The following is a 23698-nucleotide window of genomic DNA, read 5'->3' as shown; positions in this document are numbered from 1 at the left end:
ATTGTATATTCTATAGATAGAAAATGTAAATAGTATGATCAGATAAAAATATAAAAATAAAGTTTCCAATCCTGTTTTCCTTTCATAGTTAACTATTGTGATTCCTCCCATAAAAAGGATATAAGGAGAGAGAGAAAAGAGAAAAATAGAGAAAGAGAAAAAGGAGAAATTACAAACATTTTTATATTGAGCTGGCTACTAAATAAGTTTCTTTAAACCCTGCTGCAAACAATAATTCTATCTTTGAGTACTTTTTTAAAGTAACATAACTGGTACTTTATGCACAAGTATTTAAATGATGTCATTTTGGCCACTGATATGCCATGGATTAATTCAGTTAACTCACTACTAAAGATCTACTTGAAGTCTGCTAAGTGAGTACTACTGAAATTCTAATCATAACACTCATGGGGATAATTTTATTCTCTAAGTAGCAAAAATGTTTATAAAATGAGCTAAATAAAAAGATAAAAAAAGGGCAGATAATTTTTGAATATTTCTAATTATCAGGTTAAATTTGTATTCAACACGTTTTTCTTAAGTAATGGTGTAAAATCTAGAATATGACCATATAATTAATCATTTGTTCTTTAAATGTAAGCATTATTCAGAAAATTAGTAACTATGATAAAAAATCCAAACCTTTTACTAATTTTAATGAAAAACAAATTTTAATAAAACATCAGTATAATATACTAAATATAAAAGCATATAAAAGCTGAATATAGTTTTTGGTATGGTTATTCTTTAGCATTTTTTTCAAAACAAAACATTTGTTTCATTTGATGTTGATAATTAATTTGCCTGAATTGTAATTTACTAAGATAAATTGATATATAAGAAAGTAGTACCTAAGAAAACTATTTTCTTAAGCAGAGAGAGAAATTCACACACACACACACACACACACACACACACACACACGAAACATTGGAATCAATATATTTTTTTAAATAGCTGAAAAAGCATCCATACATCCCCTGACATTTTCTTCTATGCTCAGATTATCATGGATGACTGTATTATTTATTATGTATTTTTTCTTATCTCATTATTCATTTATTTGAAAAGGTAATAGATGCTCATAGTCTATAATTTGAAAACAAAAAAGTCATTCAATAAAAAAAAAAAGTTCCTCTCACGTTTTTGCTCCCTGGCCCTCCAGTGCCACTATCCACTGACTACTAACTTTCCTAGTTTCTTGAATACCCTGCCAGTAGTCTGTGCATATATATAAGAACATAGAGATACATGGCCTCTAGCATGTAACACAACTGTAACCTACTATAAACATTTTTCTTCACCTTGCTCTTATATATTTTGGCAATTCTGTATCACTCAATGGAAATTACCCAGTCCTTTTAAGCTACTGCATAGCTTAATGTTGCATGAACATACATTACTTATTTGACTAGGTCCTTGTTGATGAATATTTTTTGTTATTTTCCGTTCTTTTCTATCACCGAGCTACTGTATTGAAATTCTTCGATACACATCCATGGGTAAATCTTTTGGATACATTTGTAGGAATAGAATTTCTGATGCAGGCATATGCATTTCAAATTTTTAAAAATGTCATTTAGTTGTGTTCCATGGTGGTTGGAACCATTTATGTTCCATAGTAATCAAAGGTAAATGTGCCTTTTTCACCTATATCCTATCTGATATGGTTATTTATTAAACTTTCTTAGCTTTGTCAATCAGGCAGTTTAAAAATGTCAACTTGTGGTTTCAATTTGGATTTCTTACATTATGAGTAAGGCTGAACATTTTTCTCAAAGGTTTAAAATTACTTACATTACTTTTCTTTGAGCTGTATTCTTGCCATATACTCATTTTTTCCTACTGAATGTTTTATATTTTTATTGTTTTGTAAGAGCAACTTATACATTAAGGAGATAAATCCTTCAATATTTGCTGGAAAATAATTTCTTCCAATTTGTCCAGTGTTTTTGGCTTTTTAGTCTGTATGTCCGTATATATATCTTTTCCCAAGTAGAGAAATGTTTTCCCCGTGTATTCGAGTTTATTGATAACTTTTGAAAGTAGCTTTTGAGCCATATGTAGAAAAACTTTCCCACTCTGAGATGTTTAAGAAAAAAAATATCCAGTGTTTTTTTCTTTAACTTTAAATCTTTGATTTGACTGATACTGATTTTCATAGAAGGAATGAGGTAAAGAATTAATTTCATACTCTATAGATGGGCTCTTCAGATAGTAAGGTGGGCCTATGATTAATGGGAAGAAATAGCACATTGTCAGAGATGCTCACACAATATAGAAATAAAAAAAGATTCCCTCCCATCTCATGAGTGGACACAGCACTTCTTACAGGAGCCTTTTCTGTCCCTCAGAGTCTTGAAGATGTCAGGCAGCTGTGGGTGATTTCCTGCTCAACCTACTAGGGCCTGCTGGGCCTGGAAAGCTGAGTTATTGCCCTAACAAATCCACCGTTTACTTGTGGCCTTCATTATCAGTTCAAGAAAATTTATGAAAATATGTAGAGACATCCAAGTTCCTGTATAAGCTCTGTGTCAGGAGGTCCCTATTCTCACCAGGGGGAGAAAAGGGAGTTCAAGTACCCAGGTGTTCTGAACACTAACTCATCATTCTGAAAATCCACTTTTCAGTTTCCCATCTTCCTCAATGGAAAATGTTGACTGTAACTTTTTCCAATTATTTGAAATGACTTGAATCAAATGCAAAATTTCTGTGTATCTTTAAATTGATTTTGAACTCTTTTCTGTTTCTTTTTTTTTTTTTTAATCTTGTTCTGCTTTGGGACCAGACTACTTTAACTATGGTAGCTTTCTATTATATTTTCCAAACAATATTGCTAGGCTTTCCTCCTTATTCTTCTTTTTTTAGGAGTCTTCATCCTGTGCCTGTATATTTGTGTGTGTAGATTTTTTTAAGATAGACTAAAGATGCTAATCTCCATATTGTATATAAGAAAACGGAATATCAAAGAAAATGACTTACACCAATTCATATAACTGATAAGTGCCAGAACAGGGATTTGAACTCAGTTTGTCTTATTCACAAATCTAAACAGTGAGTCTTTACATAAATAATAATGCCAGAGATCCTAGGATTTTGAGGGAATTTTCTAAACAAACTTCCTGCAGTGCAGTGAGAGCAGATACGGGGCAGGGCACAAGGTGAAGTCTAAGTTTTTGTGGAGAGCTGACTATGGAGAAGCTTTTATTACAGGAAAGAACTGCCAAAAAAGGAGCTGTCAATCTTGATAAAACCCCATCATATGGGTGAGAAGGTGTGGTGTCCTAGACCAAGGCTCATTAAAATTGGAGGGCAATTGAGGAAGTCAAAAGTAAATGATGTAGTGCTTGATTTCAGCAGTTTGTAATCTTAATAATGAAACTGACATTAGTCCAACTCTGTTATATGTATAGTTCACATGTAGACATAGGTATGCATGTGTGTGTATAATATATACACACAGCCAAGTAACTTCATTATTTATTTTTGAAAATATTAGAAAGTGAATAGTAGGTTGGGTGAAGTTATAAAATAGAATAGAAAAATCAAGCAACCATTCACAGAGGAAATAACTATATATGTAATTCAGTACAACCATAAATCCTGCTCTGTGTAATCCCAGGTGATCTCATAAGAAATTGGATTTTGCTATGGAGAAATCCTCACTCACTTTCCACAACACACTGTGTTTAGGTGTGTGACTTAGAGTAGGATGTAGGAGACTTGAACATTTAAAATGTTAGGGGTGATAAGGACCTGGGAGAGAGGTACCAGCAGGGTAGGCACTCCATGCATACATGAGGGGACTTGATAGACCTCAGGGCAGAACACCTCAAAGGACATGGAAGACAAACAGTTACTAAGAGAGGTTGTTAAATTATTTACCATGGGATGTGCTAGCACTTCCCTCTTGCTTTGTCACTCTTATGATATATTTAATTGAGGATATATTGCTCAGTCGTGTGTGTGTTTGTTTGTTTTTTGTGGAAGTGGGGTTTGGGGGTAAACTTCAAGTTGGGACTGGGTTCTATGTCTGGGTTGATCCAAGGAAAGACCAGATTTTGTAGGGCAGCTGGAGTTAGAAGAAGAAATTCTGAGAGTAAAGACATGGGAATGAGCAAAAATTCCTGCAAAAACTTCAGTCTTTGACGACCTTGAAAATGATGGGGTCATTTCCAAGAACTCAAGGAGTAAAGCTGCACCCAGCTAATATATGGCTGTATGTGGAAGAAACAGTAGATTCTATTAAGGTTCATAATCCATACTATTGTATCAGATGAGAAAGGTACAATTCTGGCCTCTTTACCAAATCACCTTTCCCTCCTTAGACACCCTTCTAAGGGTTCAGGAGCAGACTCCATAACCAAGGTTTCCCAGTTCCTTGGAACAAATCATTAAGAAGTTCATGGGGGGCTTCCCTGTTGGCACAGTGGTTGAGAGTCCGCCTGCCGATGCAGGGGACACGGGTTCGTGCCCCGGTCCGGGAAGATCCCACATGCCGTGGAGTGGCTGGGCCCGTGTGCCATGGCCGCTGAGCCTGCGCGTCCGGAGCCTGTGCTCCACAGCGGGAGAGGCCACAGCAGTGAGAGGCCCGCGTACAGCAAAAAAAAAAAAAAAAAAAAAAAAAAAGAAGTTCATGGGGAAGAAGTAATCACAAAGCAGATGCTGCCCACCATGGATAGTACTGTTGCTAACCCATACCTGTGGATGGAAAAGGGCAGGTAGTTCTGAGATGGTCCCACTTTGATACTGGCCATAGACTTGCAGAGGCACATCAGACTGGGGAACAGAGGAAACATTTTTCAGTCCTCTCTCCCTGCACCAAAAATAAAATCTGGCACAGTGTAGCTGAACTATACAGGTGGAGGAAAGATAGGGCACACTCAATAGACAAGAGTATAAATCCCTAAGTTTTAATTCCTGAGAAAGAGTTAGAGCGCTGATTTAGACCCAAAAGAACAAAAAGGACTCATATTAGGAAAGCATTCAGAAGTGGATTCTGGGTTGGAGACCTCCCTTGCCAGAGTGAAGTTAAGCTTCACTCTGGTGCCCAGGACAGAGACCTTCTTGAGAAAGACACCTCAGATCCTTCCCCATAAGGAACAGGATCTTCAAAAATGTAAACCCAGGCAAAGGATGAGACATTTGTTACAGTGGATTTGTCTCAGGAGAAAGAAAAGTCAACAGGTCACTCAAAACAAACTAGTACCAACCTCTGAGCAGAGCCCAGGCAGGCCCTGATCCGAACAGTCTGGTCTTGTGATAGTGGAGATACTGAAGGCCAGGATCAATGCCAGTCATGAACCTGACCTTACAGAATGGACTGGGTCTAAGTTGTGGACTTCATGTAAGGGAACATAGTCAACACAAAAAAAGTCCTTCAGGCCCATGTGGGACCCATAGCTAAATATTGCTGTGATTGCAGGCCCCCTTCCTTCCTTCTGCAAAGCTGAGAGACAAAGGCCAGTCCTCAGAACTAAACAGGTTCTGCGAGCCTGAAAATCCTGAGGGAGCAGCAAGCAGGTCAGATACAAGTGCAGACTTCCTACAAGTGTCAAAGAAGTCAAGAACCAGTAACTGTGCCCTTCCATGCCTCCCAGAGAGCCTTGGATGTTAGGTTCCTCAGGTTTCCTATGTCACTGCTCTGGGCAGTGTCTTTTGGGTTGTGTCACATATAGTTTGTCTGTCTTACCCTCCAACAGAAAAAAAATTGTTTCAAAGAGAAAATTTAGACCAAATAAACAAAATATTTGATGCTAGCAAATTCTATAAGAATGGACTTGAGGACACAGGGAGGGGGAAGGGTAAGCTGGGACGAAGTGAGAGAGTGGCATGGACATATACACACTACCAAATGTAAAATAGATAGCTAGTGGGAAGCAGCCGCATAGCACAGGGAGATCAGCTCGGTGCTTTGTGACCACCTAAAGGGGTGGGATAGGGAGGGTGGGAGGGAGACGCAAGAGGGAGGGAATATGGGGATATATGTATACATATAGCTGATTCACTTTGTTATACAGCAGAAACTAAAACAGCATTTTAAAGCAATTATACTCTAATAAAGATGTTAAAATAAAATTTAAAGAAAAAGTGTGGTCCCTGTTTAACCTAACCCCCAATATTTTCCTTTGTAATAGATTTGTTTCTTCTAATAGGAGGATGGTGTCTTCTGTTTCTGCCACAATTTAGGGTTGAAGTTTATGGCATCCAAGTAGCTCAGGCAAAAAGAAGAAAGGTGCTAGTTTGAGCTGCTGTTGAGTTTCTGCTTTGGCTGCTAAGAGGAGACGCTACTCATGGAGGGAGGGTGACAAGGACGTTGAACACCCACTACCGTGCTGGTTCTATTATTTGCACCTTCTCAGATATCCTGTTTTTTAAAACGACATGGTATATTCATAATATATAATTTGTTACTAGTGAAAACGTACAAATGGACAAATTACTATAAAAACCTTCAAGTCTTTTGAAATTAAAAAAATAATAAACCTGAGTCCCAGGTCCTGGCTTAAGAATCCCTTCTCCTGTTCCCCGGTTTCTGAACTCTATGCAGCTTCAGATAACAAGATTAAAGTTTAATAGGATGCAACATTCCCCAAAAGGGCTCCTGGAAAGCTGAGAGGAAAGTAGCCTCACATATCAGGAAAGGGAACATTGCAAGTATAGGAAGGCTAAGAATTGAATTTTGAAGATGGGGGAGAAATTCATGTTCCTGATTCTCTTGGTGGGGATAGCTGGCATCTGCACCCAAGGCCTGTCTTCCCTTCCTGAAGAAGGGTTATTCTGAACTGCTATTAGTTATTTACAATTTACAGGGCTGTACAATAGCTCTAATAGAAACAGAATCCGATAACACAGAAAGATTTGTTTCAGTGTATAATTTCCGTTGAAGAATAGATTTTTTCCCTATAGTCTTCTCCCTTATGATAAAAAAAGAAAAACCACAGAAAGATGTTTTTGTTTGGTCACAAAATAAGGCTACCAGCTGTATTAGGTTTAACCTGGTTATTTGCATAAGAGCAGAAAAAGCGCAAACTTACCATGTAGGCCTTCTTAAGCTTGCTATGCTGGATGTTTTCGTGAAGAACCTCATACTGGACTGTAAAATCCTTTAAAAGTTTTTTATTTTTTACTATTTGAAGCTAGGACACAAACTCAAGAAATTCTTTCTTCAGATTTCACCTATTTTATATATATATATACATGCATATATATATATATATATATAAATAATTTGGGCACGTACCTCTCTTTTGGAGGACCCCAATATCCAGTGTTACTGGCCTGCCTGGAAGTAACCTTGCTTACATCCTGTAAGCCTGGACCCTGTAAGCCAGATAGATACCAGACCACTTTTCCTGGGCAAGCTTTGTAAGAATTGGTTCCATAAAGCACCTTAAAAGCGGCTGGGCAAACCCAATTATATGAGCATCGTTCTTAAACAGGACATTCCAGACAAGTCTTTGGTTGCATAACCAACATTTTCAATTATATCCTGGGAAAAAAGAGGACAGATTTTTAAAGAACCTATGGAAATAACTATACTACCATGAAAAGTAAAGAGATGCAATTAGAGTCTCTGAATTTCTGGGTGTCAGTGAAAATGTATCTTAATTTTAAAAGTTTCACTTCAGCCTACCAGTGCAGTCTATTAAAATATTAAATCATTAGGACTTACAGATAGCTCCAAATTAAAGGCTTTATATGTGTTTGTATGTATAATAGATAACACAGGATATATATTAAATATCATATTTATTAATATATATCAAAATGTCAACAATATTTTTAAAAACCCACCATCATCCCTCATCAATTCATTTAGTCCTATGTAATTAATTCTTGTTGCAATGGATCTTGGGTTAGCAGTCTCATGAATTCCATCACTTTTTAACTGCAGAGTTCTGGAAATTCTTATTCAGCATCCTTGTATGGTGTTAATGTTGTCTACAGGATGCCATCAGAAGCCTGTACTCAAAAGTCTATGCTTCCAAGTTCAAAATACCTGGAACAGTCCTTTTTCACAGAACTCTGGGGCAGTCCTTTGAGTACAACAGGAACTCTAGCTTATAGCTACAGAACATTCAGAGAAGGATTGAAGTAAAACATTATCTGTAGATGACAAAGATTTTAAATGGCTGGGGTTAGTTTATTACTGATAATTTTCAAAAGTGAAAAGTCTGATGACAGTTCATAACAAGAATAATATATGACAAGGAAATTAGACTGATGCTGTGGCATGTGGGGGGAAAGAAAACAGATAATCAGGTCAGTCCAAAATAAGTTTTAGACAAAATGTCTTCTAAGCTCAATGATTAAGGATATTTTCAAAGGATTCAAGGAACATTACATCTGTTATAAAAATGAATACACAATTTTTATAAAGAAACATTTTGATACATAACATAATAATTCCAAAAGTTTAAAATATATATGTATACTATATATCAAGTCTTTAGTAAGAATATATCAACACCATATAGCATATAGAGACTATTAAGAAGTTCATTGTATCTGAAGTCTTAATATTGATATTAAACAACAAAACAACAACAGAGCTCAACATTGTTAAAATCGATGTTTATGGTTAACTGAAAATCACTGGCCTAGAAGATGCTAGAACCAAATTAAAGAAATGAGCTTACAGCCATATAAACATTTTAAATAATAACTTATGACTGCTAACACCATACTGTTTGCCTAATGTCATCAGGCAAGCCACCACCAGGACTCTACTACATAGAGGAAAATGTGACAGAACTATTTCTTACTATGTTTTTTCAGTGTTTCTTAGGTTAAAACCCATTATAAAAAGCAAGGACATTGACTGATATCTGGAGATGTCTTATGAAACATGCCATCTCTATAATAGTTACATTGATAACATTTTAACTATATAAATTGAACCTATGGAAGGCTGAGCAGCTTTCCCATTTGACAGTGCTTTCGAAGAGACTCATAAATAGTAATAAATCAAAAACACTATTTTTAGAGCTTCTCTTTTCATAAGAAGAAAAAATAAATCTATTTTATAGGGTACCTCTATAGGAAATCTCAAAGATATTTTTAGGTGTAAAAGATAGCCTGAAAATTGTACTTTATTTTACATTTAAGATTTGAATTTAGGAAACTAAAATCAAATTTTTTAGGTAATTTGGAAATTTAATTTAGAACCGTAAGTGCCTGAGAAATTGTAATTGGCTACCCATTTGAAAATAATAATAAAAAAATAAACATATACAGTAATGTGATTGTAAATAATCTTAGGTCCTTCAAAATTGAGGAACCTTTATTTTTCTTAAACAATAAAAGACAATAAAATCAATATAAATCAAAGAAAATTATTCCAATGCGATACAGAATCTGTGCTATCATGTCAGATTGCAAAGAAAAGGAAAATAACTTTTCATACTGTTGGTTAAGGCAATAAACAGCAAACCAAGGAGACAAGCCCATAAAAGTTGAGCACATTTCCTAAGATTTTAACACATAGATTTTCAGACTCATGTAGTACAGTAAGGCAAATAAAATTAATTTCCCAGTTTTGTCTGTTATTATGCTCTTTTGTATTCTGGAACAAACTTTAACTTAGGACAGATCTCAGGGTGTGTGTGAGCTCAGAACTAACTTTATAATATCACTAATCTTATTAGTATCAGTAATTTATCATTGCTATCTTCAAATCAATAAATAAGCATTTAGTAAACTTCTTAGTTTCAATTTTCAATACTAATTGGTAAATATCATTAATTATAACCCACCTACACATAAAAAGAAGAATTCTTTGGGATCCTCAGTAAGTTTGAAAAATGTAAAGAGATTTAGAGGGCAACAACAAAAAATTCTGAACCCAGTTTATGATTACTTTGTTCAGGGGAAGAGATGAAGTGGATAATTAAGAATGTCTTGTCATACACTTTTATTTTAGAAGGCTTGCAGAGCTAATAAATACATGTAACATAACTTTCTCTAGCTACTAACAACTGTATACAGCTTCTTAAAATGGCAGAGATGGCAAAATAGCAAAAGAATCAAATATTCAGTAGCAGACTCAAAGATGCCTCTGTATAGTATATAAAAATAAGCAAAAGCGTATAAACAAAATTATACTTAGAGATCAACCTTTTAGTATTCTGTTCTTACTTAGAAATGATCTAGGCATCTAATGAATATCCATTCACTTAATTTAATATCAGTTCCAGGTTTAAGTCACCTAAAGATCTTGGAAGTTTTATTCAAGGTGACATACCATAAAAACACTTGCTGTTGAAATAAAGTTTTTTGAATAATGATTTAATTTAGCAAAACACAGATTTACACCTTTCAGTATCTTCAACATTAATTTGGTGTTATTTTAGCTTATTTGATCTGAAAATCTTTATAAATTTAGAAAAGCATACCTCAGTAGAATGTTTAAAAGTTTGTATCACATTTAACACTGATAACTCAGAGAAGACTTAGCTGTTTTATTATACCAAAATTGTTAACTAATCTCATATGCCAAAGATTTACCTAAATTTTATGAATTCGGACTCTTTAAATGTTTTTAAAAAATATTTCCTTAATCTAGCATATTTAAAGCATTAGAAATCGAACTTCCTTATTTTCTTGGGAGTTTAGAAATATTGTATTTATATATGTCCTTATTAACCTCTACAAGCCAATTGGTAACAATGCTCTTGTTACTAAAAAGACTTTGTAATGTAATATATTCCTACCATCTAGCAGTAAATGGAATACCTATATTCAATATTTTTATATATAAAATAGAAAGTGTTAAATACCCACAAAATAAGAGACGAAAGCTTTTCTGAATCACTGACATACAGGCATGGAAACAGAGATAAAGAGAGCTTACATCTTTAAATCTAAAATGTCGGCTGTGGGTCAGTAGTAAAGACTGGAATACAAAAACTCACTGGTCCAGCTATTAAAGAGCTGTTCTCTTCCTGATGGGCATGAAATTCTCAATCGGTTTGAGCTCAAAACTGACATCTCAGTGGAAGACCTCCAAAGTTGTTAAAAGTGATTTTCAAAAAAAGAGTAAAATTGTGATGTAAAATGAACACACGTTAAAGATTTTATTTCACTCATAGTAAAGGAACCAGACATATGTTATAGCCTATTTAAAGGTGAATTCAAAAGAACAGAAACATTTATAGATCAGGAATATTAAAATAAATGAGCAAATGGACACAATATTATTTTTTCCCCAGGTGTGGGGTACAGGTGGGGAGAATAGGGGGTTGGTCTCTCCACTCTAAACAGTTCATTTGCATGTCTATAGACAAGATTTATTTTATATTTTGTATTGTTATCAGTGATCCATAACTTATAGAGTCATAAAATAACTCCTATAGAATCAGAATCAGGAAATGTTGAAGAGTATGCTACAATATACATACAGTTTTCCACTGAAGCACAATTTTTTTCCTACAACATATTCAAGTAGTACTCAGGTCCCTCTGGCTTGGGCTAGATCTCTGAATCTCTCACTCATCACAAGACAGTCTATGTGTTAAGGGTTTTGGGAAAGGAGACCCTTTTTCCCCTGAACATAATTGCTTGTTTTTACATTTTTAAAGATAGTAGCCAGAATCTTTAGATTCAGAGCTGGGTGATCTTTGGATGAGGTTATGCTTTTGGAAGGTATTGGTATGTGGTACAGGGGTGGCTTAGGTAAAGCATTAAAAAAGGGGAGGCACAGCTTAAGGATCTTTACTAGCTGTCGGAAGAAACTTTAAACTGGACCTTTTTCTGTGGAGTCTCTGTCCAGTGCCTGGCTTTATGACTTTATCGCAAGGGAAAGGAAACACCCAGACATCAATGTTGGAAATATGTAGCTTGCGGAAATTACTGATGTACAGTAACAAAGAAAAATTGAGACATAATGAGGAAAATGTTACGGGTAGAGTGAGTGAGGAGTTATGAACAAGAATAAGGAGGGGAAAGGCTCAACCAGCTGGTTGGAGGGAGCGGGAATGTCCTCATCTTCCCTAATCAGTACTCTCAACTCGGTTCTTCATTAGGTTGATGTAGCCATGATGGGTTCCCTCCAGAGATACCATAGGTGAGCTCTGCACCTTTTGCTGAAGGTACTGTGATTATGGGGCTTGCCTAGGATCCTACTCATCCCTTTGAAGCCAAAGCTATCAGAGGCACCAAATGCTATTTCAACTTCATCCAGATCACCTACTGAAGGCCCTACCATAGTGGTTGCAGACAAAGAAGAATTTAAGAGGGTGGAAACCACCAAAGAAAGGAGCCAAGTTGGTGAAGGGGTCCTCATAAATAGTGTGGTAAAGAAAGACCCTGAAGCCTCCTGGCATACCATTGCCAGTCTTCATGCCTAGAGGGGTGGACAAGTTAGGGGCAGTGTGGCTCATGTTGACTTCACTGCAGTATTTTTACCCTACCCTAGCACCTGAGTGATTGGCTTAGAAAAGTAACGTTGGTTCTAATAACTAAGTATTTGCTTAGTTCTTGTCCCCAAAGTCCTCCTTGTAGTTTAGTTTAAGTAACTTTACTGCTTATCTTCTGCTCCAAATCTCCTGAACTGTATACCTGTTTTGTCCCATCTGTAATTCCTTTACAAATTCTGGAGTTCTATTTCTAAATAATAACCATAATGATTGGTTCACAACCATCTGTTACCAGACTTTTCTAATGTGTTGAGCTACCAAGTGCTGGTACTGGGATTCCAGAGTCTGCATTCTTAAATACAACAATCTGACTATGATATTTCAATCTCCATGCTGTCTACTCTGTGGATAAAAGAGGAGAGAGAACTAGCACAGAATGAGCATCTGTTCTGTAGTTACTATAAGGTTTGATAAAACTTCCTCTAGTTACTGGTATACCTTATGACAGTTGACATTTTCATTTTAAAATACAAATTATTGTGAATCAACTTATGTGAGAAACTCTATAACTTTCAGTAGCTAATTTCTGGAGGCAAAAACTGATTTTGCCTCCAGACAGAAGTGACGTATGATTTTGTCTAAGTCAGTGAGAATATTGTTTTAGTCACTATGTCAGATGATTATCAATAAGAATAATCACCTAACCAAAATAGATTGGCTATAAATATGAAGCATCAAAAAACTCTATGCAAACACCTTTCTGGATTCCACTCCTAAGTTGTCACAGTGCTTCTTTGCTTCCAAATTGCCATCCACAAATTATACTTAATATATTAAATCATTAGTTAATTAGTTAATCAGTTAACTGGTCACTAACTTCTAATGTGAATAAAAGTTGTACTTTTATTCTGTGAGAAAGCTAAGAGAATAGCCAATTACTATACTGATAAGTTACCTTTCTAAGTATTAAGTGATGAGTCACAAGATGTTTCAATTGTTAAAAGTAGAAATGAAGGGTTGGATGTATTTTTCCATTGGAAATGAACACTGAGGTTTGATATAACTCACATCAATAATATGTACACATTTTTACACCTGTCTCTGTCAAAATTAATCGTATATAAGATTATTATTGTTGAATTAGGGCTGAGAAAATGAGGTGGGAATAGTCATAAGGGTTTGGAGTGAGCTTTCTTAGATTACAACTCATAATAATAGTGTCGTCCAAAGTTTCAGGATACAGAGGTAGGCCAGTATCACAGCACAGGAAAAATTAAGAATTCTATCATTGACTGTTCAGCACTATCTCAACCACACATGAAACCTAAGATTTCAAATAGCAGGATTCAGGGGAGGATTCAGAGCTCTTTCCCAAGGGAAGCCTGGTCATAGAAAGAGCCCCGTGGAGGCAGCCTGAGAGGCTGACATTGGATCATGGATAAGTTCACTGGTGGTGGAGAGGCAGTCCAGGCAAAGGGCACCTCAGGGGCAAGAGCAGTGACACAGGAATTAAGGCCGCATGTTCTGCAACATCCAGGAAGCCAGTCGTGCAAAACTGAGGTCAACTTTGCTTAATATATAGAAGTGAGAAGATTACTGCTTTGGGACAGCAAGCATTGGATTGGCTTCCTGCTCTGTCTCTTTGGGCCAGTGATCTACCTAATTGAGCTTCAGTTTCTTCATTTGTAAAATGAAGATATTGATTGTATGATCCACAAAATGTTGTTTTCAGATTCTATTCAAACATAATCCCCAATTATTTTTTGTACAAAATGTTAATTATAGGGAGAAGAAACAAGCCAGTAGAATTCAGAATGAATTAGAACATATAACCTACTAAAGGTCACGTAAAACAAGGGGTTTATCTTAGGATGTCTACTAGTTTTTCTTGCTTCAAGATTCCTACATTACCTATCTTAGTAATTCTTTTATTTCTTCATATATTTCTTTATATATACAGTTATAAACATGGCTTAATCTACAGTTCCTTAAAGTCTCAACTGAAAACTCCCTACGTCTGGATGGCCTTCCTTGGTTGACCACCTCCTATTAAACAGGGCATCCAACTCTTAGCCTCCTCATTAAGATTTATTTTACTTTATAGTATATGACACCAACTAAAAATTTATGTGTTTGGTTATTGTTCCTCTTATCCCACTAAAATATTAACTCCCTCAGGCGAAAGACTTTCCCTGTTATTTTTCACTGTCACATCCCTTTTGCTTAGTTACTGCCAAATAATAGGTATTCAAGAAATACTCATTAGTCTCCATGGGTTTGAGAAATCAAATGTTATCATATGGTCCACTTTAGAATAATTGACATGAACATTCAAAATATGTTTTAATTAATTGAAATGTGCATAGATAAGCTATTTATCCAGTACTAATGGAGACTACTTCCTCCAAGAAATACCCTTAAAAATAAATATTTTTTGTGAAAAAGAAAGTTATCACATTTATGAAATTATATACAAGGATTTTATCAGTCCTTTCTTGAAATTCCCTCATTATTTATATAGAAACATCCTTATCAACCTACTCATCATGTCATTTTTAAACAACAAAAATGATGTTCTTAAACATAAAACCAATTCCACCTTTCCTTAAAGGTAAATATTAATAACAAACATATATTGGAGACTAAATTATTAAGCTTTTTGATGTTCTCCCAGTTTTTGCACAAGATAAACAAATTATCTTCTTTTCTCTGTGGAATATTGCTGCCTAGAGTTAGGCATGCTCCTTTCTTTTCCAAGATGGTAAGTATAAATAATGTGCTCTGGCTATACATTTCTCCACTCCCCGATGTTTGTTTGACTTCTACAACTTAATGCGCTTCTCTGCAGTATTCCTAAGTGTAATTTGAAATCAAACTCTTCAGTTTTATTACTTTTCATACAGAATGAATAATTTTTATATTGATGGCATTTCTTTCTTTCTTTTCCTTCCTTCCTTCCTTCTTTCCTCCCTCCATTCCTTCCTTCCTCATTTCTCATGTTGAATTGGAAGCAAATGAAAACCAGATTGCAGATAGATATAGATATAGATATATAAATAATGTGAAAACCTTTTGGTAAAAAAGAAAAACAAAAAACAGGAGACAATACAGTGTTCCTGCAAACAGAATTGAGCAAGGTAGACAAATATGGATAAGCACTAAGTTTGTGAGAGTGATTGTCCCTGGAAGGAGAGGAAGAGTATTAAGATGACAAGAAGTGCAAACAGAATGTCTCTCTCATCTTTAATAATTTATTTTAGATAAACAGGTAAGGAGAGAGAGAGGGGGGGAGAGGGAGAGAGATAGGGAGATACATGTGAAACAAATGTGAGAAAATATGTACAGTTGATGGTGGTTTCATGTATATTTTTTATTTCTATCCTTTGTACTTCTCTGCAATTTAAATGTCTTTTCTAAGTTAAAAATGGAAGTCATATTTTTATATTTATTGAGATGGAAAGATTAAAGAATAGAGAAAAAGATTTCAGTACTGAAAATGACTTCTCTCGCCTTCCCAATCACCTTCTCCTCTCTATCATCACTTCGTATCTCCTTTTTTTAAAAGCCCATGAAAAAAGAAAAAAAAAGTCCAGAAATATTTACCAAAGTATTAATAACATTATTAATGAAACCATGAAATAGTTTCTTTCCCCTATTGTAATTGTCCTCTATAAAATATTTTGGCCATAAAAATGAAAAAAAATATAAAACTGCCAAAGAATATGAATGCCTTATAAAATTTGAATGCTACACTGCTATGTAGCAGTGTAGTTATTGGTAGGCTTTTATTACATAAGTATATATCCTCTGATAACCAAATATTATGTACAGAAACCCTTGGATCTAAAAAATGCTTTGATCCTTCCTCATATGCATTGGTGTCAATTACAAAGAGGTTCCACTCTATTTGTTTTTGTCACATGCACCACAAGAAGTAGGACCCATAATCAGGACTTACTGAAGGAAGAAAGATCAGAACTTTGTCCTTTCTTCTTTAAAGGAGTATATGCTTACTAGGTCTTCCATTGCCCTGAAAATCTTTATACCCTGAAGTATGACCCATTACAATGTCTGGAATGAGACCAACCAGATCAGCACTGTTCCTCTGTAAGGGATTTATTAATTAAACAAAGTCCCCTAGGTGCAGGGATTCAGTGAGGAATAGGATGTATGTGGTCTTTTCCCTGAAAGATTTATATTAAATTGGACAGGGAGAGGGATGAATCCCTTAAATAGGTCAACAAATACATAAGAGTTTCAGATTGTGAAAGTAACCATAAAGAAAACAGTAATAGGTTAGAGAATGATGGGATGTGGGTAAAAGATAATTCAGATTTTAATTAGGTTGTTTCTTTAGGTAGTTCGGTCAGAGAAAAAGTTTCTGAGGAGGTGACATTTGAAATTAGAACAGCATGTTAATTAAGAGAGAGTACGCTAACACATATATATGGACTCTAAAAAAAAAAAAAGGTTCTGAAGAACCTAGGGGTAGGACAGGAATAAAGACACAAGCGTAGAGAATGGACTTGAGGACATGGGGAGGGGGAAAGGAAAGAGACGAAGTGAGAGAGTGGCATGGACATATATGCACTACCAAACGTAAAATAGATAGCTAGTGGGAAGCAGCTGCATAGCACAGGGAGATCAGCTCAGTGCTTTGTGACCACCTAGAGGGGTGGGATAGGGAGGGTGGGAGGGAGACGCAAGAGGGAGGGGATATGGGTATATATGTATATGTGTAGCTGATTCACTTTGTTATAAAGCAGAAACTAACACACCATTATAAAACAATTATACTTCAATAAAGATGTTACAAAAAATATATATATATATATGTTGGTGTAAATGAAAACTCATGCTTTCCCATTTTAATATCCCAAAGATAACTTTGCACATTTATTTTAATAAATCATGTTCTGTAACTTGCTTTCTTTATTCAGCAATAAATCATGACTACCTTTCCATGTTAAAAAAAAAAGAGAGAGAGAGTAGAATATTACAGGCAAAGAACATAGCCAAGTGTAAACACCTCACCTGAGCATCAAGCATGGAGATTTTTTTGTGTGTGGTACGCGGGCCTCTCACTGTTGCGGCCTCTCCCGTTGCGGAGCACAGGCTCCGGACGCGCAGGCTCAGCGGCCATGGCTTACGGGCCCAGCTGCTCCACGGCATGTGGGATCTTCCCGGACCGGGGCACGAACCTGTGTCCCCTGCATCGGCAGGCAGACTCTCAACTACTGCGCCACCAGGGAAGCTCAAGCGTGGAGATTTTGAAGAGAAAGAAGGCCAGTATGGATGGGTGTAATGAAGGAGCTGCAGTGGTAACTGATGGGAAATGAGTTCAGTAGGACTGGAACTGATCAGTGGGGCCCTTTAGGGTGTTTGGGTTTCATTCTGAAAGTAATGTGAGGTCTCTGATATATGAAGGACATCTGATTTATGTTTTTGAAAAGATGACTCTGGGTGCTGTGTGAAGAATGGATTTGGAGTGGGTAGAAGGGTGATATAAGCAGAATTAGATAAAAATGACAGAAATAATCTTTATGAGATCCAAATGAGATAGATTGCACTGCACCCTCTCATTTCTCTAGTGTAATCAGGAAAACATCTCAGGTTAATTGAAATTATTGACTGTTTGAGAACTTTAATATATTTTAAATGAGTTATTTCTCTTTTACTAAAAAAATTTTGAAAATGAAATTTTATATAGCATTGTAATTAGGTTTTATTGGGTCGAAAGTTACCTTAAAATCTGGTCTTGAAGTTGAATTTCCTGTACAAAGCAGTGAAAAAATTCAGAGTGAAGTGGAAAAATGTCAGTTTTCTGAATGTGAATGGAATTATTATGTTTAAAAAGATCAGTGAGGCATTGCTATTTGAGCGGAGGAATATTTTGAAAAAATGTGATTTCTGTTTAGTAGGTGTGTGAATTGGAGTAGCTTATTATATCTTTTTTGCTTCTCACTGTAAATGAAAAAGTCAGACAAAGAAAACACTGTGCTTTCCAGTTTATGAAAAATACCTAGAAAACAATAAGCATGTCTATTTGTGTTAAATAAGTGCTTATAATGTATCAGGTCCTAAACTAGGTATATAAGCGTGACTTCACCAAATTCTTAGAACAATCCTATGAAAAAATATCGTTTCTCTGCATTAGGAGTGGAAACCTGAAACTTACTGAGTCAAATTAATTTGCTTAAATTCACATAGTTTATGAATGATGGACATAGCTTTATCCTAGGCAGAAAAAAAAAATTACTATTAAAAGAAAACTTTAAAACAAACTAATTATCAATAATTATAAGCAATTCAATATTTGCCTTAGAATTCATGTCTTTTGATCAGAATTGTATAATTCCAGTAGTCTCTTTTGCTAGTTTAAAGGAAAATAGAGATCAGTTTGGTGTATCTAAAAAAGAAAAGAGCTAAAAAAGACTGGTGACTTGAAAAGAAAGGCAGAAAGAACAATTGGAAAAAATAGACATAAAAAGACTATAGATATATAAAAGACTAGGTTTTATTCCAAGTGTTTCTGCAAATATTCTACAGTTGCACTGCCCAATTTGGTAACCACCAAATACATGTGACTACTGAACATTTAAAATGTAGCTATTCCAAATTACTTGTGCTGGAAGTGTAAAACACACTGGATTTTAAATACTTAGTATCCAAAAAAGTAAATACCTTATTAATAGTTTATAGTGATTACATATTGAAATGATATTGTTATATATTGGGCTAGATAAAACATATTAAATTTAATTTTACCTGTTTTTTATATATTATTTAATGTGGCTACTAGAAATGTAAAATAACATATGTTGCTCACATTTGTGGCTAACATTATATTTCTGTAGGATAGCACTGGTCTAGAGAATTTACTGTGTTCCATTCAGAGTCTGAGAATCTGGTAATATCAATAGAAAAAATGCTTTTATCTTTTCAAAGAGGAGATATTTACTAGGTGAGCTTAAGAAAAAAGTGCTTAAAAAGTTCCAGGGGATTGATTTTCATTTCCTTCATTTCCCATGACACTAAGTAAATTTTATTTTATTTTATTTTATTTTTTGAATTTTATTTTATTTATTTTTTTATACAGCAGGTTCTTATTAGTTATCTATTTTATACATATTAGTGTATATATTGTCAGTCCCAATCTTCCAATTCATCCCACCAACACCCCTGCTTTCCTCCCTTGGTGTCCATACATTTGTTCTTTACATCTGTGTCTCTGTTTCTGCCTTGCAAACCGGTTCATCTGTACCATTTTTCTAGATTCCACGTATATGCATTAATATACAATATTTGTTTTTCTCTTTCTGACTTACTCCACTCTGTATGACAGTCTCTAGGTCCATCCACATCTCTACAAATGACCCAATTTCCTTCCTTTTTGTGGCTGAGTGATATTCCGTTGTATGTATGTACCACACCTTCTTTATCCATTTGTCTGTCAGTGGTCATTTAGGTTGCTTCCATGACCTGGCTATTGTAAATAGTGCTGCAATGAACATTGGGGTGCATATGTCTATTTTTTTTTTAACATCTTTATTGGCGTATAATGGCTTTACAATGTTGTGTTAGTTTCTTCTGTATAGCAAGGTGAATCAGCTATATGTATACATATATCCCGATATCCCCTCACTCTTGCATCTCCCTCGCACCCTCCCCATCCCACCCCTCTAGGTGGTCACAAAGCACTGAGCTGATCTCCCTGTGCTATGTGGCTGCTTCCCACTAGCTAGCTGTCTGTTTTACATTTGGTAGTGTATATATGTAAATGCTACTCTCTCACTTCGTCCCAGCTTCCTCTTCCCCTTCCCCGTGTTCTCAAGTCCATTCTCTATGTCTGCCTCTTTATTCCTGTCCTGTCCCTAGGTTCATCAGAACCTTTTTTTTATTCCATTTATATGTGTTAGCGTACAGTATTTGTTTTTCTCTTTCTGTCTTACTTCAGTCTGTATGACAGACTCTGTATGAGTCCATCCACCTCATTACAAATAACTCAATTTCATTTCTTTTTTATGGCTGAGTAGCACTCCATTGTATATATGTGCCACATCATTTTTATCCATTCATCTGTCGATGCACACTTAGGTTGCTTCCATGTCCTGGCTATTGTAAATAGTGCTGCATTGAACATTGTGGTACATGCTTCTTTTTGAAGTATGGTTTTCTCAGGGTATATGCCCAGTAGTGGGATTGCTGGGTCATATGGTAATTCTATTTTTAGTTCTTTAAGGAACTTGCATACTGTTCTCCATAGTGGCTGTATCAATTTACATTCCCACCAACAGTGCAAGAGGGTTCCCTTTTCTCCACACCCTCTCCAGCATTTGTTGTTTGTAGATTTTCTGATGATGCCCGTTCTAACTGGTGTGAGGTGATACCTCACTGTAGTTTTGACTTGCGTTTCTCTAATAATTAGTGATGTTGAGCAGCTTTTCATGTGCTTCTTGGCCATCTGTATATCTTCTTTGGAGAAATGTCTATTTAGGTCTCTGCCCATTTTTGGATTGGGTTGTTTGTTTTTTAATATTGAGCTGTGTATATATTTTGGGGATTAATCCTTTGTCCATTGATGCATTTGCAAATATTTTCTCCCATTCTGAAAGTTGTCTTTTCATCTTGTTTATAGTTTCCTTTGCTGTGCAAAGGCTTTTAAGTTTTACTAGGTCTCATTTGTTCACTTTCCCATGAAACTAAATAAATTGTATTTTAGTGATATCATGAGGCAAAAATGATTTTTATAAAGGTGAATCTTTATGGTATTTAAAGGTGAACGGGTATCCATCCATTTTCACTTCAAGCTCAAAGATCACTCGTGAAAGAGAAAACGTGATTGCTTAGGTTGGAAGAGTTCTTGAGCTTAAGAGCTTAAAACACTCATTTTGCTGAGAAGTATAGAACTGAGACCTTGAAACACTAAGAAAAAAAACTGAGGGGTTGCCTTTCTCAGAACATTGCCAAATTAGAAAATTGATCTTCTTTCTGTTAGGAATTGTATGGAAACTTGGTCAAATAGGATTCCTTCTAAGTGGCATCTCTATGACCTAACACATTATTTTTTATTCACTGATCAAATCTATACATTGGCGTCAACACCTTTCTTGGTGAACCCAGACTTTGGAGAGAAAAAAAAAAGTAAAATTTTAGTTTATGTCTCTGCTTCAGGAACTTAATGTTGTATTTCAGCAGTGAGGATTACTGAGTTTCAGTAACATTAGAATCTGGTAGTACTTATTCACCATGCCTCATTTCATCTTCAGATCAGTTCAGAGTAGGTTTGCCTTGGAGAAAAATATGTGGAGTCTTTTGGAGTGACAAATATGCTGTTGAGGGATATTAATCAGATGCAATTTAAAAGACATTTGTGTCTGGTCTTAAAGTCTTTGGTCTGGAACAAATGGCAGTCAGAATCACTCAGTCTGAAGTGTTGGAAAATGATAAGGAGTTTGTGTGAGTGACCAGACAGCTGTTGTATGTGAATCTCTTGTGCATCTGTCATTTAAAAGGGGGGCATACTTTTAATTTCTGTTAAATTCACACTTGTATACAGTTTACATTTCAAAGGTGAATTTTTAATCAATGAGAATAAAACACCTTGGCAGCATTTAGACAATTCCAAAACCTTGAGGAATCATATTTTTTTTCATTTCTCAGTTCTGTTTACTACACAGTTTTGGATCTTTAGTCCGTTTTTGGCAAAATAAATCTCAGATATAAAAAAGATCATTATAGAACTAGCCATTCCAACTCCTTCAAATTTTCAGATCATCTGAAAGTTTTATCAAATATTAAACATGAAATAAAAGTTATCCTCTAGGAACTTTGTAGGAGTGGGTAGTTTCAAGATATTTTACTGGTAAAAAGAAGATAGTTGAGTTGGATACAGATTCAGACACACATTTTGTATGTTTTCAGAATTATTCAGTTCAAAACTCTGTTATTAGAACATATTCTAGCTCTTATAAAGTATAAGGTAAGATATTTTATTCATTATAAATATGTAGAATATTTAAAAGAAAAGATAAAGAGAATAGCTGCGCAATTTGGGGGTTAGCAAAAGTTTTTTTTTAATTGGATAAAGGTGCTAAAAAGAAAAAAAATAGAATACAGTAAATTTAGAAATTTTACTAATCAAGAAACACCACTAAGAGAGGGAAAAATGTAAATTATTTGGTAAGAGAATATGTTTATAACACATATCTCAAATAAAAGATTTGCATCCAGAATACATTTAAAAATCTTAAAAATTAATAACAAAAAGACAGATAACCTCACATAAAATTGGGCAGTTGTCTTGAATAGTCACTTCTCAAAAGAAGCTACCCAAATGGCCAGAAAATATGTAAAAGATTCTTCAACTCCACTAGTTATCAGGGAAATGAAAATTAAAATGGCAAAAAATACCACAACACACCACTAGAAGAGCAAAATTTAAAAGACAGGACAAATGCTAAGTTATCTGATGAATTATAGAAACTCAAAGTGCCTGTAAGTGCTGTTTGGACTGTAAAATTACTCAACCATTTGAGAAGCTCTTCTGCATTATCTGCTAAATCAGAACATGTGCATACCATCAAAACCATCAGTTTGACTATGTATCCACTGAAATGTGTGCATATGTTCACCATGAAACTGGAAGTGACCCAAATGTGTTTCTAAGTAGCATGAATAAATGAATGATAGTATATACATACATTGGCATATTATCCAGCTAAGAGAATGAGTGAATTATAATTACATAATATAACATGGATAAATCTCATAAGCATTAGATTGAGTGGAAAATGTCAGTCACACATACACAAGAGCATACCGTATGATATCATTTCATAAGTGGCATAGAATAAATTTGATACACATGAGAAAAATAGATATCGATATATAAAAATCAATTTTACATGAACTGTGAATCAAATTGTAAAATATTTCTAGAAGGAAGCGTAGCAGAAAATTTTCATTACCTAGAGATAGACAAATATTTCCTAAATAGGTCTCCAAAAGTCACGAACATAAAGGAAAGAACATCATAATTGGACTATCTTTTAAGCAAAAAATTCTTGTTAATTAAGAGACATCATGAAGAAAGTGAAAGTCATGAGACTAGTGAGAGAAAAAATTGTGATACTTTTATGCAAGGAAGGACATATATTCGGAAAAATATACATATATATCCTACAGTCAATAAGAAGGCGGCAAATAATGCAGTAGAATATCTGGACAGACTTGATAGATATTTCACAAAAGAAGGTATCCAAATATTTAATAAACATATGAAACTGTGCTCAACAGCGTTAGTCATTAGGAAATGCAAATAAAACCATTATGAGATA

Source organism: Delphinapterus leucas, chromosome 3 (assembly GCF_059928025.1).
Source record: "Delphinapterus leucas isolate spDelLeu-1000000601 "Yukka" chromosome 3, BTC_Dleu_Yukka2, whole genome shotgun sequence".
In the NCBI taxonomy this organism is placed as follows: domain Eukaryota; kingdom Metazoa; phylum Chordata; class Mammalia; order Artiodactyla; family Monodontidae; genus Delphinapterus; species Delphinapterus leucas.
This window is presented reverse-complemented; position numbering follows the sequence as displayed.